Source organism: Pinus tabuliformis, chromosome 5_2 (assembly GCF_031772625.1).
Source record: "Pinus tabuliformis cultivar Carrire ecotype Pingquan chromosome 5_2, CPIR1, whole genome shotgun sequence".
NCBI lineage: Eukaryota > Viridiplantae > Streptophyta > Pinopsida > Pinales > Pinaceae > Pinus > Pinus tabuliformis.
The window spans coordinates 655,856,783-655,875,199 of NC_142306.1; the positions used below are offsets into that span (position 1 = coordinate 655,856,783).

The 18,417-nt window shown below is 37.2% G+C and overlaps 1 pseudogene; it reads left to right on the top strand.

Moving 5' to 3' along the window:
* Positions 1-11,172: 11,172 nt before the first annotated feature.
* On the top strand, positions 11,173-12,171 carry LOC149160766 (abscisic acid receptor PYL8 pseudogene; annotated as a pseudogene).
* Positions 12,172-18,417: the final 6,246 nt, after the last annotated feature.

Genomic DNA, 18,417 nt, shown 5'->3' on the forward strand with positions numbered 1-18,417 from the left:
TGTATCCCAAAGCAATACCCCCAGATCTTCCATGTGTATCCAATCAAATAAAACACCACCCAAGAAACATTCTCTCAAGGGTAAGGGTAATATCAGCAACAAGACCAAGAGTCTCTTGTAGAAAGATTATGTCAAGTGAGTCGGTTGCAACTAACCAACGAAGTGCTAGTTTTTTGTCAAGCCTAGCAAGCCCTCGACAATTGTAGGAGATGATATTCATGGAGGGGGTTCAAAAGGGGTTTCTCTTGCTCTAAGCACCCTAGCAATAGTAGACTACTTGCCCAAAGCTATCTCATCTCCAACCAGACATCGAGCTTTAGAGAGGGAGGATGGTTGGCCTCTATGGAGTTTATGCGGGGGGGAGGGTATGATGTCGAGACCGATATGATCCAAAGCCTGACGCTTGGATTTTGAATGGGTTAGATATCCAGATGTTGGGGTGGCTTGTGTTGTAGATGGGGGTGGAGGTGGAGGGGAAATCGACAGTGAGGGAGGGGTGGGAGAGAAGACGGGGTGAGTGGAAGAAAAATTGCAAGAAACTGGGATAGAGGTAGCAGGAATGGAAGCAGAGCCCATACCAATAGATAAACCAGATGATAAGATATCATGTAAAGATGAGCTGTAAAGAGATGATGAAATGAAAGAGATGCTCTTACCTGAAGTGACCGAATCTCCGGAGGCCACAGGGTTCGGGCTAGAGGAGGGGGGGGAGGAGGTTTGAGGGGAGGCCTGCCATGCTTCTTCAAGGTAGCCTGTGTAGAGGCCATCACATTTGCTGTCGAGACTGTCTATGCTTCTGCCATCCCTTCTGGAGATTCTGTATTCCGGGACTGTTCCCCCTACAAATGAGCCTCTTGTGCCAATGGATCTTAAACCGGTGACTTTTTGCTCGCGCTTCCATTTAGGGGCCAATCTTTGAATATATGCCCCACTGGCATCTCTTACATCTAAATGGGACTCCCTCATAGTCCATAATTTGTGCTTCCTTGATGCATTTCTCCACTGGATGTTAATGTGTTCCAATAAGCCATCAGTGAGATCCATGTGAGTCAGTATGCTAGCAAAATCCATACGCCCCATGATCTTAAAGGAATCATCGAAAGTGAGGTAGGTGCCAATAGCATTCCCTATATGCTTGAAAACATCCTCCATCCAGAAATGTAGCAGGAGCCCCAAGAGATGTACCCAAATAGGCCCAACATCTACCCTTTCTTGTTCTGGGTCGAACATCGGCGACCATCTCCTAAGAAGCAGTGGCGCTTGATTGATATTCCAAACTATGGAGAGTACCCAGTTGGTGTGTGCTAGGTAGCTGAACTGAAGTGTGAACCATCCTTTAACAAATGTTTGAACCTTTGGGGGGTCTTTCAGGTGATGACCCCAAACCTCCTAGGTCCATTGTTGTAGCCGTTCCACACTAAAATGTTTGCCTCGAACACGGCCTACAAGCACTTTCTCTCCTGTGTCCATGGAGTCCAATAACTGTGTGTCCTTAGTGAGCTTTAGGAAACCTCACAATTCCATAGCTTTAGACACCTTTTCCTCCTTGAAACCCCGAGTATTCTAGCAGCAGATTTTTTAGATTCTGAGATAGGTTGAGCAACCGATGAGATTGGGGGTGCCTTAGTTCCCGATGGGGTTGTCGACAGTATGGAGGTGAAGATGCCAGGGATGGGGCCAATTTCAGTGAAAGTGCGCAGGGGAGGAGCCACTGAGGCCAGACGGGTAGATGAGATGGGCACTTGAGGAGCAGATACCAAGGGGTGGACTGCAGAGGGTATGCAAGAGACGGACGAAGGTGGGTTCGATCCCTGGACCTCCTCAAGGGTTTGCTCATTAGGGATAGTCGGTGGATTTGCAAAGGCCAGAGAGTTCGGCAAGAGCAGCTGCGAAATGTAGTTAGGTAAAGACGAGGCGTCTTCAGGCAGAGTCACAGATGGAATGCGAGAGCCGGAGATGGTAGGAAGGGCTTCAACATCGTCGGAGAGCTCGTTATCAAATGATAAATATCCTACCGTTGTGATCCTCGGATGCGTCTAGATGGGCACATCCTCCGAAGGATCCACAGAATAATCTATTAGCTCATCCATAACTTTCATAACCACAAGTTGCCAGCTGCCTGCAGAGTCGATGTTACAGGAATGGAGGTAAGTTGGTGAGAGTAAGTGGTGGTCCAAATCTAAGATGCCTAAAAACCCTAAAACCGGATGATTGTGCCCGATGCTGATGAGAGGTGAAGGAAAACAAGGAGATGCAAGGGAGAATCTGTTACGGGGGTAGTCGGTAATGCCATACTGCGATCTTTGAAAATCGCATACGACTCCTACAGTGAAACACTAACCCCATCACTCTTCCTTTAGATGACACTATGGGATAACAACAATCTTTGTTCGGCAGAGTATCACTCATAAAAATTGTGATTTTGTGGAGGCGAAGATGTCAAGGATGGGGCCAATTTCAGTGAAATGGCCCAGGGTAGGAGACACCGAGATCATATGGGCAGATGAGACAGGCACCTGAGGAGTAGATACCAAGGGGAAAACTGCAGAGGGTATGCAAGAGACGGATGAAGGCAAGTTCGATCCCTGGACCTCCCTAATGGTTTTCTCATTAGCAATAGTCGGTGGACATGCAAAGGCCAAAGAGTTCGGCAAGAGTTGCTGCGAAATGTAGTTAGGTAAAGACCCCAATTATTAGTTGTTTGTATAAAGAAGTAGAAATTTCATGTAGGAAGGTACAAAACAAAGAAGAATAAATACCATAGTAAATAAGGCCCAAGTGAAGACATAGATGAGATCCTTGATTCATCACAAAATAATAGTTGGTTACAGTGCTTTTGATTATTCTTGTTGCAATGATGAAGATGAAAATAGTGGAAATCAAATGATGGTGGATGGTGAAGTTGAAAGTTTTTCAGTTCTTTGGAATAGACTCAAAGACCATATAATAATTTAAGTCACTCATTGTGATTGTAAGTAAATATATAGTGTCATGTTTGACTTGATGTAGTGGTTCTAGAGAAATTTTAGGCATGTTCCTGTTATCTCCACAGGTGGAGTTTGTAATAGTATTTACCTCAGTTGTGATGTAACCTTGATTAGGAATGTTACACCCATTTAGTTCATTATAATCTACAAACCACATTGTAATGCAAGTTTGTGGTAAGTTGAAACCACTTGCATGTGAAGTTTGTGGTTAGTTGGAAACCACTTGGTGTGATGGTTTGTGGCCATCTAAAAACATTTGATTTGTTGTTTGTGGTAAGCATAAACAACATGAGGATGAATTGTTCCTTGGGAGTCTGATGTAGGAGCATTAGGATCATGGTGTAGGCTAAGCCAACAAAACACAGAACATGGATACCAATAAGCCAAGAAAACCTATGATGATAATAAAAATGATGCAAGGGGAATTAATGGTATAGATGCATGCATGAAGATATAACGGTTGAGTGAACCATGTAAATGGAGGGCATCCTAATCAATGGTTTTTATTTATATGGATGTCAAAATTTTAGTAATGTTCACAAATGCAAGGTTGGACCATATGTATACTTTTCTTATCATGAGGTGCTTTAGTTCATAGTGGATCATGGGGAGACCTTAACTAATCAAGTTCAAGCTAAGTATTTGTTGGGGGCGGGGGGTTTGGAGTATGTAACTACCTCTTTCCTTAAGTGCGTTGAATGTTTTGAGGAGTCTATTACATGGTTTTAAGAGGTTGTTGGAACTAGTTTTTCTTGAGTGTTTAGTAAATTGGCAATTCTTGTCATTGATGTCTAGTATAGTAATTTATTTCAAGTGATATCAATTTCAGAAGGATCTTGTTTAGTTTTCATGCATGATTATCATGCTATTATTGATGTCTTGTTTGGTTCTATTAAAAGAGTGCTAAGCTTATTATGACTTGGTTTTTTACTAGTATCCTATCTTTGAAGGAATTATGTTTGTAGGTAACTTGTTCAAAAGAACATGAAACTTAGTATGACTCTCTAGAAGTGAAGAGAAAACATGAGATTGAGATGATGGACTTCAAGGAATACATGGACCCTAGTGGACCCCAAACGAAATTTTAACCCTAGATCACATGGCAAGGTGACTTGGAAGAGATAGGTGGTCGATGATGATATTGGACCCTATGGTCATCACATGTGGTAGGTATATTTGTATTTTTTTGGGAGGAAAAGTGGGTCTTTTTCGAGAGATATGTGGTAGTGAAACAGGTGCTAACGTGGCATAACAAGTGGTATTAGAGCATAGGTCATGAATTTTGCTGGTGAAAAATATTGCAGAGACTAGGGTTCTGCTTTAGGGGCCAACAAAAGTGTTCCATTGTAGTCTAGTTTGCACCGACATATTCAATATTATGCAATGGAAGAAGGTATCACCCGAAGCACTATTAGGAATTAAGTATATTAATGGGGTTTTAGAAGGTGAGTGGATATATATAACATGTATACAAAGAAGCAACCATTATAGAGCGAATTAAAGAATCATTACACAGGAGCTCGAACATGGTTTTTTGTTTTTTTTTTAAGCAGATAGATAAAATACACATTCATGCATCACGAATATTACACAATGGATCTTTCTGCAATTGGTCTCCTCTTATTAATACCAGGCCAAACAATTCTTACAAAAATTGATCCACAATATTACGATTATTTGTTTGATACATCAATCGTCCAGAGCCTCAATTATGATTATATGAATACAAGATCAAAACATGAGTATCAATTTCAACAACATGACAAGCCTTTTCTTCATCTTTATGCACATGCACAACTCACATTTCATATTCATTTATAGCCTGGGATTGTTGATTCTATAAACCAATCCAATCCCTTCATGTCATCAAACTTAAATCCCATGCCTTGACATGAAAAATTCTAACTCATTCTCGCTTGATGTTTTCAACCCTATTTCCATGCTCACTTGATCATTTTCAACACCTTGGTCTAGTTACACTTTTTACAATTCTCGTTTTCTTCTTTGTACTGTTGATTTTTTATCAATTTAACCATCCTTTCTTTGACTTTCATTTTCTACTTTCCATGACTTATTTCTACTAAAAATTGACCAAATAATGAAGAATACAACAAGTTTTATACACACTTGTCTCGCACTCGAGGGAGATTGTTGGACATTGTATAAACCAATTCTCCCCATGTATTATGCAACATGGACTAACTACTTATATGATATTCTCTTGGTTGTAATTTATTTTATGTAATTTTAAATCTAAGAATAGCTCCAGCTATTATCTTATATGCAAAATCAACCTTTTAAAAACTCTTAATATGTAGCTGTATTTTAGACATACTCCTCTTCTCTTTATTGCTCATCTCCCTCTCATCCCATCATTCTATTCGAGCTACATGTGTTTTTGTATGTTGATAGAAGTTATAACTCATCTTTTTTCATGTGAACAAATACATCTATTGTCCCTTACTACCTTTTATAGATGATACCTTTTATCTCATCCCTTGTGCACTTTAATCCTTTAACTGAAATTTGGTGACCAAACACCAAACCTTTTCCAATCGTAGCCCCTTATTTTCATGCTCCCTAGAGAATATGACCACAACAAAAGAAATATTGCTTAATCCTTGAGGGAACTTAGGCTTGGACCCATGAAAATTTTCCAATGTTAATTGTTCAACAATTTCTAAAGCATGCCAAGTGAATCAATTGAAATTGAAAGCAAAGAAGTCACTTCAGCCCCCATCTCGCCTATCTAAATGTTAACAAGAGGGGGTCTGCAGTTTATCCTATATGCAATTAAATATCCCTTGATACTTTAAAGAACACCTCATGATCGTATAATCTAATCAAATTAGATGGAAGATACATTAATCATCCCCTCCCTTGCCTATCCAAAATTTAACATGGGGGGTCCAAATTTTTTTGTCCTGTGCGATTTACTATCATGCAACGTGCTTCTCACGGCATGAGGTTAATCATACCCACTGCATGTCACTCCCGCTATGCACCAATGACCTATGTAAGATGGGACAAGTCTTGTACATGTTACTGCCACTTGTTATGCCACATCATTACCACATGTCACTTGGAAAACACTTGGACACCCAGAAAGGCCAAATCCACTTACCATGTGTCACAAATAGAGGGTGCCATGTCATAATCTACCACTTTACTAGGTTCCATATACCACTAGAAATCTCCGTGGGAGGGAAATCCAACCAAGAATGTTTCATGTGTTGCTGAAAAAAATTACATGTAGACAAAATGCCTTCAAGGATAGGTTACTCAACAAACAACCAAGTCATCATAAGCTTAACACTCTATTAATAGAAACAACATGACATCAATAACAACATAAGCGTCATGCTTGAAAGGTCAACATTCTCCTCCTGGACTTGATATAACTTGAAATAAATGACTATACTTGACATCAATGACAACAACTACCAACATGCTCAACAATCCCCCCCTTTGGCATTGATGCTCTTCAAGGAAGATGCAGACCCTAGTGGACACAAAAATATAGGTGGTCCCTATATGACATGGCAAGGTGACTTAGCAGAGATATGTGGAAGATGAAGATGTGGCACCATGTGGTCATGACATATGGAAGGTGGATTTGGCCTCTTTGTGTGGCCAAGTGGCCCTTTTCCGAGTGACATGTGGTAGTGATGTGGCAACTACATAGCATAACAAATTGTATAAGAGTATATGTAATGATTTTGATACACACTTGGATCGCAATGGGAAGAGATTGTTATACATTGGATAAATCGGTCCTCCTATTGCGTTTTGCAACATGGAATAACTATCTCTCATCTTTGGGGATGTCATCATTCACTAACACCTATGGGTTTTGGTTTGACGACAATTGTGTTTCCCAACATTGAGAGATTCTATGCAATATGATAGTTCCTATATTTGGATGAGGTTCAAAGATTTGTTCAACTCTTCAAAAACATCATAAAACAAGTCTGCATTATAACACTTTCCCATTTAACCCTCCACTCTAACCAATATTATGAAATATATGATTATATATGATTAGGGCTGAAATTTTTATTTAATATAAATTACTATCCAACATATGAGTTAGTTGCCACACCAATGGGGCATTCCACCTGAACTTTGGGAAGCAATTTTTTTTCTTTTTCTATAAAAAAATATCATCTTTTTCTTACTAAAAAAGTACATATAAGATCATTTAAAAAAATATTTACATGACTTATATTTTTGCCATATAACCTATGGTTGCTAAAAAAATAACAAGATAATATGATTTACAAAAGAGAGTGTCCAAAAAAACATTAACATTATTTGTAATTACATAAATTGATAAAGAAAACGCAGAAATATTAAATTATAATAGAACGTTGGAAAGCAACTTGAATGTGTCACTTTGACATGTTACTTCATAACCAGTTGCACTTCGACAATTTTGATTATCAATAACTTTAACTCCAATACAAGTGAACTAGTTTTCCTTTCTTTTGATTATTTCTATATATATAGAGTTAATGTTTTTTTATTTGGTCCTATTTCATATTTGTTTTATAAAATGAATATAATATCATTTTACTAATTTATTATACTCAAGTATAAACCTAGAATAGTATGATGTTTTGTTTAAAATTTGCTTGATATAATTTTCAGAATACCATTGAATTCGTAAAACTTTCTCTTTTATATATTCTTCCACTTATAAAAGTTTGTGACCTATCGAATCAATAGGTGAAAGAGATAAAGTACATTGAAATAATTATTGAATTTAACATCGCATTGTGATGCTAATTTCAAAGTTTTCCGGACTACGATAAAAGAAAAGTCAGAAAACTTTTAATACCTTTATTTACTAGTGTTTTTATAACAAAGTTTTTAAATTTTAATTATAGTTATTTTTACTAACTTCTATACTTACCAGTGTTAATGAGGCCCACGTTCTTATAGTAGTCACTTAGCATTGGTTGCATCGGGATGGTTGCACACTTATCATTGAGAAACAGGATAAATAGATTACAAGATTTCGGCAAAGACACAGACGAATCATGAAATTTCTACTGCATACATTTAGAGGACAAAGAATTACGAAATAGATGAAAGAAAACCCAATAATGACTTCAAGGAAATTTTAAAAATGCACCTTTCCTATCCTCCCTTATTTAGATTTCCCAATTGGCAAACATTTCACAAGTCACAATGTGAACGTATTGAATGGCTATACCAGTACTTCACACGCAAATAAATTACAAACCTTCGTAAACTTTTCTTTTTTTAATATGAAATGAGTATGACGTGACAAATGCAACAAACTAGGCTGATGTGATGTGGAGGATTAAGTTAAAAGGTTAAGCAGTTGATTTATATAATTTTTTTATAATATTAATAGAGAATGATTCATATATATTATAACAAATATAATTTTTTTATAATATTAATAGAGAATTTTAATTATGAAATTTTGCTTTAAAAATTTTAATTTGCTATTTATATATAATTGAAATTGTTTTTTTTTTTTTTTTTTTATTTAAATCATGATTTTAGAATATATCTAAAAGGTAATATAATTTGAAAAAAAAAAAAAAAAAATTGCTAACAAATACAAATTAATATTTGCAAACATATTTATTTATTTTATTAATCAATTTAATCTAAATAATAGAATTTAATAGTTTAAGTAATAAATATAAAAAATAAATCATTTATAATATATATACATATATATATATATATATATATATATATATATATTACCAATAGTATATCATTTTACCATAATCGTTCACACTTTTTTATACCGTCCAAACACCAAACTTAGATCTCTCTATTCTCTATTCCATACTCTAATAAATCCATCCCATCAAAATCCTCTTGATAAATGAGATGATTGTAGTCATTTATTTCTCTAGAAAAATATTGGATAATATTTCCTAACAGAAATAACGAACACTAACCTCTTTATTATAACATCACAACACTAGGTCACATATTTCCATTCTTTACTCCATACTTCCTTGGTAAATCCATCCCATCCAAAATCAAATATCTCATATATTTCCATTTTCTACTCCATACTTGTCACGCCCCTACACCTGCGGTAGTCTTCCAACCGCTTGTAGCGAGGTGCGGCACCACCGAGCGCTTTCTTTTTAACAATACTAACACCCGTGGACTACGCCTACTTCAACATGAACATACTTAGCTTATGCAACTGAATAAAACATTATCCTTTATACTTTAGTGAAGACCATTCTCAATTATTAACCATGAACAATAAACCGAGAACATCAACAATAATCAAGTACAAAGGGAGGGGCAACTCCCAGAAAGTCTGCCCAACAATGTATTATAACAGCTTTTCTTCAATAGTACAAATACAAGTGATGCTTGACAATCTTCAAGTCAACACTTAGAATCATTTTACAACAAGGCATAGAACAACCTTTTACATCATTTTATGCACCCTTGCATAAGAAGGAGTGCTCACCTGAGCCACTCAACCTTCCTACCAAATCCTGCATAAAACTGCACACCCAAACCTCCTCAAACCGGCATAAAAATACCAAAACTGCACTCTAGATGGACTACGCATGAGGTATGCGTATCCTCTTTTACCCTTTGCAATTTTTTACCCCTTATGCGTATGAGAGAGCAAGTTCGATGATCTTTATGAGCCTCATGCTCCATACACTTATACGCATCATATGTATGAGTTAAGGGGGTGTGTAGCCCTCATGGCCGACCCCACAAATGCTCACATATGCCCACACATATCTTCATATTACAAGTCGGTTTCAAGTATTTTCTCCATCGCATATATGTGTGATACGTTTCCCACACTTAGTTGAATTATGTGTTTATATTATCGTCGCATTTTATGTCGCATAGTGTCGTAGGATTGTCGCATTTCCTCCGCGCTCCGTCGCACATCGGTTGAACGCACCCGCGCGCCCGTCCACGCTCTCGCCCGCGCCCGTGCACGATCGCCCGTCGTCGCCCTGCTGCACAAAGGCCTTACAATACTCCTTTAATAAATTGACATATTCTATTTAAATAAGCTTTAGTTTATCATTGTAGCTAACGCTACAACTACAAACTCCTTAAATCATATTTAACTCAAAAGTAAGTTTATTATTTCATTATATTTATTATGAAAATTCAACACATCTTAAATGGTTGAAATCATTTTATAATTAATACGTTAATATTAGTAATAATAACATAGTGAATAACAAACCACTTAAATAATTTAATAAACAATGAAAGATTAATATTTAAATAATTTTTAATATATATAGGAGTTGTCTTTAGTGCAACTTTTTGGAGATTGAAATATTAATGTTAAGAAGATATCTATAACCATTATTTAGTTTATTTTTTTTATGTTTTGTCTAAGATATCTTAAATGAATTTTTTTTTATAGTATTTTTTATCCTAATTAAAATAACTAAGATAAAAGACACGTACTAAGCAACAATACTGCCTATTACACTTATTAATATATAATATAAAATATATTTTTAAAAATAAATTTTAAAATTAAAATGCTTATCATTATAATATTGTTTATAACACATTTCTTAATTTAAAAATAATATATATAATCTATTTTAATAAATTAAATATTTATTTTTTATTTTAATCATCACCCAGAATAAATAACATCAACGAGTTTTTCCATTAATTATCAATATATATATATATATGAAAACGATTCGATCATTTCGAACCTTTCGGAGTGCGTTCCAGAGACGGAAAACAAATTAATGGCCGCCTAATGCACGTAATCTCCTATGAAGCCCACTTGGACGACCAAGGGTCGTTGGTCGTTGATTGTTGGTGGGGATTCCACATGGAATGTGACACCCGATGGCATTCACCATCCCTCCATGCGCATGACGGTCTTTCATTTGTCCACAAGGGAAGGAGCCATCCACTTCTCACTTTTTGCCCCACTTATTCACGTGAACAACAACATAGTGGCGTCTCGATTTGCGAACTTCCTTTATTTTAGATTGCTATCACTACCGTGAAATCATTAAAATTTCTAACCGCCCACAATCGACATATATATAGACATTCAGCGTTGCCTGGTACCCAGAAAGTCCGATTGCCAGTATTTGCATTGAACTCATCTCATATGTGCGAGTGGAAAACACTAGTTTTGAGCATCGAAGCCTCGAATTCGAGCATGTCTCCTTCCCACCAGCTGTGGCCATTTTCAGATATCTCAAATATTACTGATGAAACGGGCTCGATACGGTACACACGACCGGCCAGTCCGGTATCCGAGATGCTGCAATGCCTGGTGATGGAGAAGGAATATGAGTACCTGAGGAACGTGGTGGAACGATATCACAAACATTACGTTAGCGACGGCCACTTCTCTTCCGTGGTCGTGCGGTGGATTCGAGCAACAGTTGAGGACGTCTGGTCCGTGGTGCGGCGCTTCGACAAACCACAGACGTACAAGAGAGCTTCGCGTGGTCTCCGGACTTCCAGCGAAGAGCAGCACTGAACGGCTCGAGATTCTGGACGACGATCACCACGTTCTGAGCTTCAGAGTCGTTGGAGGAGAGCACCGCCTGCAAAACTATCAGTCCTTCACCACAGTTCATGAGGCCCGCAACGTGGACAGGAAGAACGAGACGCTGGTGATTGAGTCGTACGTGGTGGACGTGCCGGAGGGGAATAGCCCGAGTGATACGTGCCTCTTCGTGGATACCATTGTTAAATGCAATCTTCAGTCGCTGGCTCACATCTGTGAGCGTTTGCCCACACGTTGCGAACCGAAGCATAAGGGATTGATGGAAGGACAGAAGTGCACGCTGCCTCGCTGTTGAGCTCTGGAGACCAGACGGGGTTTAATTATGTGCGTTAATTACCAATGAAGATGCGGAGATTGAATGAATTATGAATTGTATAACCCAATTAGTCCATCGTTTTGAAGGTCGCAGTTGCCGGTTGTGTATTAGTAATTCTGTTTGAAAAAATTCAGAGGTGAGGAGTTCGATCTTCTTATGAAATCTAGTATCTAAAGGGCAAGATTTGATAATAAGGAAAATGTTTAGTGTTGGAATTTGCATAAGTTTGATATCCAACTATGATCTTTGCAATAGCGCTGCTTATGAAGCTTCAATTGCACAAGCCACATAGGAGCTTCTATAAAGAAATCTACTTCATGTCTATTTCGGAAACTAAATTTTAAATTTCTCTGTGGCAGTTAACTAATGACCCAAAGTTCTTCCTAAAGAGAGCAGGCCTTATGGACAACTACCATGATCAGATTGTAAAACGGTCCATTTCGTAAACTAAATTTTAGTTTCTCTGTCGCAGTTAACCAGACCGAAAGTTCTTACTAAATGCTCAGATTGTAAAAATGATAGCTTTTTGAAAAAATTGTGTAAATATATTTGAGAGACTTTGTTTAAATCTTTTCAAAGCAATCTTGTGGTTTGAGTGTGTACCTTAAATTTAAGGGAAGCAAATCTCTAGCTGCACAGTTCAATTGTGTATTTGCTTCAGGGTTTTCTGTGGAGGCAATGAGAGAAGCAAAGTTATTTACTTTTATGTAATCTGAACAAAAGTATACAACAAAGGAGGAGGGTACTAAGCATAAATTAAAATTCCATACTTTTATCACATTGATATTAGTTCTTAATGAATGCAAAATTTAAAAAGCAAAAATTTCAAATAACCAAGCTATTTTGTAAGTAAATTAAATTATTAATAAAATGAATATCCTTTCTGGATAATTATGTGATAAAAATAAAGCCGAAGAAAAATATAATGATTAATTTTATATAAAAGATTAAAATTTAAAAAAAGTTATTGAAGAAAAATATATATTAAAATTTATATAATAATTAAAATTTAATATTTTTATTAATAATTAATTTTATATAAAAAAATAAAAATTATATAATACTTTTATTACTATTTTATTTTGGCGGAGCATGCCCCTCCCCTGCAGTTTTTATAAATTTATATCCGCCCACTGATCGACTCATTTTCAGTACTGCTCGGTCACATAAACTCCAATTGCGTGCAGATGCATTGCAGTGATATCTGACGTCAGCTAGCAAACGACAGTGTTTCTGAGCAACCCAGCCTCGAATTCAGACACGTGCCAACTTCACGGTGTGTGGAGCTTCGCTGATTTTCTTCAAATTCAGGGATGTAAAGAACATGATATGTTCTGTTAGAAATTAATGGAGAATAGGTTACGTAGTTATGATTTGCTCTTTATTTGACATTCAGTTCCTATTAATTAGGAATTTGTTTTTGCCTATGTATCTATTTAATTCCTGATGATTAATGAATAAACTGAGAGAATGCATTTGCTGGTGGGAGCTCCTGGTGATCTGCACCTGTGAGCTCCCGTGTGTTTGGTCCAAACTTCTGTCTTCTGCATTTCTTATCATGGTATCAGAGCTAGATCTGAACCTGTGTTGTGAGGAGGTGCATCTGGATGTTAAACCTATGTAACAGCTGCTTGTTAAGAGGAGAGGACGTGGATCGAACCGGTGACCGACACCTTAAGCTTCAAGACTGACATCTTGTCGGGCGATAAATACAGGTTGGGCTTCAACAGAACCGTTCATTAGAGGCAGAATTTCGCTATCCACAGACGATTCCTCGTCAACAGACTGGTGCACCGCAGGCCGTGGTGAGGTTCGTGTCTTCGAGGAAGGGATGGACTCCGGTTGTGATTGGAGCCAGAGATCATAAAATCGGGAGGAGATGTGTGCCAGTGAATACGCTGTGCTGCCTGGAATCTGCCGGAGAGTCGTGATAAACTTTCTGTGTGGATTGTATGCCATTTGATGTAACTCGATCGAAGACCATTCCCATTTAATTGATGAAGTTGCAGAACTCTGTTTTTTGTGCAGAGTCAGAGAGCGACCACTGAAGGTGAGTGTAATGGTCGATGTGTGGATATGATCGTGTGAAATGGTATTTGGGTTCAAATGAATTTGGTTGAAAGGAGATGCCATTAAGAGTTTCGCCAAACCAGAGAAGCCGAAGAGCTACAGCCTGAGGAGTTGCTGCTGAGGATCTGTGCTCGGAGGCCGTGTTGAAGGAGCTGCTCCATTATTATCTAGAGGCCGCCTTCGATCTAGCCTGCGATTTGCAAATTGCGCTGCACGAAGGAGCGCAGAGAAATTGCCAAAGTGGGCCTTCGCCTCTGCCTTAAGATCGAAGCTGTCAATTGGGCTGGTGATCTGTTGGAGGTTGCGTTTTGGAGAAGGCCCCGAGGGAGCAGCGTAAGGCAACGGTGTGAGAACATTGCTCGATCCCTTGAAGGATCTGTGATCTGCGCTACTGCCGGGGTAGCCTGTTTTTTTTTCAAAGATGAATTCTCAGATGGCAGATTATTTAAATGAAAGCAGCAAATTGGATGGTTCCAATTACATAAATTGGAAATTTAAGCTTCAGACTTTGCTTGAAGGTCAGAATACCTACAGCATTGTCATCGGTGATGAAGGTAAGCCAACTGTTGCAAATGGTGGAATGAATGCAACAGTTCAAGAATGGGAGAAAAGGGAGCTGAAGGCAAAGGTCCTACTAAAATTGTCAGTTAAAGATTGCATCATTCCTCATATTCGGGATTGCAAGACAACGAATGAGATCTGGACAACTCTCAAAGACATGTATGAAATCAAGAACACCAGTCGAACCTTGTTCCTCAGGAAGAAGATCCTCTCAATCAAGATGGAGGAGAATGAGTCTGTTTCGTCATTCTTATCTCGGATAAAGGAAGTTAAAGATAAACTATCTGATATCGGTCAAACCGTGGCAAATGATGATCTGGTGACAATCACCATGAACGGTATGACAGATGACTATCAGATGTTTATAACTGGATTGAATGCAAGGGAAAAGCCTCCAAGTTTTGAAGAGCTTACTGGAATTTTGCTACATGAAGAGGAAAGGAGGTCGTCTCTCAAGCCTCAAGATCCAGATCTTGCATTGATAACAAAGTTTAAGCCAAAAGGGAGAGCAATGGCTGATCAGAGGAGGGGCAACACATCAGAAATGACACCACAAGGTATGACCTCGTATAGAAATGACTCTGCTCTTGAATGTTTTTATTGTGGTAAGATAGGCCATATTGCTAAATTTTGTCGCAAGAAGAAGGCAAATCAAGAGAGGTACAATCAGAAAAGGCATGCAGGTCATTTGGCAGATGCAGATGCAGATACAGACCCAGATCAGAATCTGGATGTTAGACTATTTATGGCCGAGGGTGACACTGCTACTGAGGAGGATGAATCAGATATTTGGATCGTGGATTCTGGAGCCTCCTCGCATATGTCAGGTAAAAAGCAATGGTTCAGAAATTTTAAAGAATCCAACACTGGAGTAAAAGTCTATCTTGGAGATAATAGTGGGTACGAGATCAAGGGACATGGAGATGTCCTTGTTACTCTGCCTGATGGTAAGATCAGGAATATATCTGATGTGTGGTATGTTCCTGGCATTAAGAAGAACCTGATTTCTGTGTCCAAGATTACAGATCAGGACCTCAAGGTAGAATTTTTTAAATCTTATTGCATTATTAAAGATTTGTTGGATCAGATGAAGCCCATTGCTACAGGTATTCGCATAGGAGGACTCTACAAGTTGGATGTGAAAAGTACGTCTCAGCAAGCCTTGATGATGATTCCCAAGGAACCAAAGAGTATAGAAAGCAATGAAGCAGCTTCAGAGAACCGGGCCACGCCCAAATCATCGTTCTCGGCTATGAGCATGGCCGATAATTTTTCAAAAACTTCTGCAATCAAACGCAGAGGCTTCTCCACCTCGCATATGAGTAAACTGGCCTTCGTCTACTGTCATGTTTGCAACAGAGTTCAGAGGCGCTGCACACTATTCTGATAACCAGACGTTAAATAAGTCTGCTGAAAATCTGTGGCATCGTGGTCCTGGGAGAACTCCGCTTGACTGGACAACTAGAATGAAAATAGCGTTGGGTGCAGTCCATCGAGGTAGCTTTGCGGAGCGAAATTCTCTCAGAACACGTCGAAGAGAACAATATGCGAAGTTGAAAGCAGATTGCCACACAATGGATTCATCTGTAGGGAGTGGTGTTATTTTAACTACACCACGGATAAATCAGGATGGCAGTATTATTCACAATCCAGAACATCCTGAAGGAGGAGGCATTGCTCGTGAATCTTCTGCAGGTACAGATAGTTGGGATATTATGGCAGTATATGCATGGATGGACAAAAACATTGGTTACTGTCACGGAATAAGTGATCTTTGCTGTCCAATGGTTGTCCTTCTTGAAAATGAAGCTGATGCTTTTTGGTGCTTTGAACGTTTGATGCAACGAATGCGAGGAAATTTCAGATGCACCGACACTTCAGTTGGAGTGCAGAAGTAACTTCAGAAGGCAGATATTGGAATTGCAGTGGCAGATGAAACTGATGCAGCTAGAAGTGTGTCTGATATTGTGCTTACTAAGCCAGGGCTGAGTGTTATTATTAGTGTTGTTTTAACAAGTCAGGCAATCTTTCAGAGAATGAAGAATTACACGATATATGCTGTGTCAATCACTATTCGTATTGTGTTGGGTTTCCTCCTTATTGCCTTGATATGGCAATTCGACTTTTCTCCATTCATGGTTTCGATCATAGCCATTCTGAACGACGGTACAATTATGACCATTCCTAAGGATCGCGTGAAGCCATCCCCTCAGCCTGATAGCTGGAAATTGAAGGAAATTTTTGCAACTGGGGTTGTTTTGGGAACATACCTTGCAGTAATGACGGTGATATTTTTCTGGGCTATTCACAAGACTGATTTCTTTTCGGACAAGTTTGGAGTAAGGTCTATAAGGAATTCTCCCCATGAGGAAACATCTGCGCTATACTTACAAGTCAGCATTGTGAGCCAAGCTCTCATTTTTTGTGAGGAAATGGTGGGCATGCTTCAAATCGGAATGGTCTGTGTGTCCGTGCCCCCTGAGCAACGCCTGAAGATGAGTCATGTTGTGAAGATGATTGAAGAAATAAGAGGAGAACAATCGCCTATGCATGGATCCTTCGATTCGCTATCTCAATCTCCTTCGGTGTTCAAGGACACAGGAACTACAATTCACTAAGCCACTAGGAAGACTGAAGTTTGATTTGTTTAGGGACATTTTAGGTGTGTTTAAAAATCCTTTTCTCCATTAAGGGGGGATGTTAGAAATTAATGGAGAATAGGTTACGTAGTTATGATTTGCTCTTTATTTGACATTCAGTTCCTATTAATTAGGAATCTGTTTTTGCCTATGTATCTATTTAATTCCTGATGATTAATGAATAAACTGAGCGAATGCATTTGCCGATGGGAGCTCCTGGTGATCTGCACCTGTGAGCTCCCGTGTGTTTGGTCCAAACTTCTGTCTTCTTCATTTCTTATCATGTTCCACACTGTCGCCCAAATCGGCAGGCTCGATGCTCAAATGCTAAAATGTGGGGTAAGGGGTACAAAATAATTTTTTAATTTAATTGGTTTATAGGGATTTATTAAAATTTTAAATTTGATCAGTAAATTTTTCACAATTGAAATTTTCAACATTTTTTTTAGGGGTTGAATCTATATATATAATTAAAAAACCAATTTAAATAACACAAATCAAAAAATGAATATCTTTCTTAAATAATTAGATTTTTTAATTAATTAGAATAAACACTAAATATAAAATGATATGTTATTAAAAATTTTAAAGTAATTTGATTTTATGTTATTAAATTTTTAAAAATAATTTGTTTGATTTATGTACATTGGATTTTTCTTTAATTAATTAGAATAAACACTAAACATAAAATGACAAGTTAGTAAAATTTTTAAAATAATTTGTTTGATTTATGTCAATTGGATTTTTTGATTGTTTAGTTTTTAAAATATTACTAAATGTAGATGAGTAATTGGATTTTTTTTATTGTTTAGCTTTTAAAATATTACTAAAATGTAGATGAGTAAGATTATAAAACTCCTTTGAAACTTTTAATTACATTTTATCAGTTTTGAATTAACGAATATCTTTTGAATTAAAAAAATGAATATCTTTCTTAAATAATTAGCGTCTTTAATTAATTAAAAATATATTAATTTTAATTTGATTTATATTAATTTTGAATTAAAAAAAATAAATATCTTAAATAATTAACTTCCTTAATTAATTGAATTAAAAAAATAAACGAATATCTGAATATCTTAAATAATTAGCGTCTTTAATTAATTAAAAATATATTAATTAAAATAATATATTTTTAATTTGATTTATATTAATTTTGAATTAAAAAAAATAAATATCTTTCTTAAATAATTAACTTCCTTAATTAATTAGAATAAACACTAAACAAAAAAAATGACATGTTATTAAATTTTTAAAAGAATTTGTTTGATTTATGTCAATTAAATTTTTTTATTGTTTAGT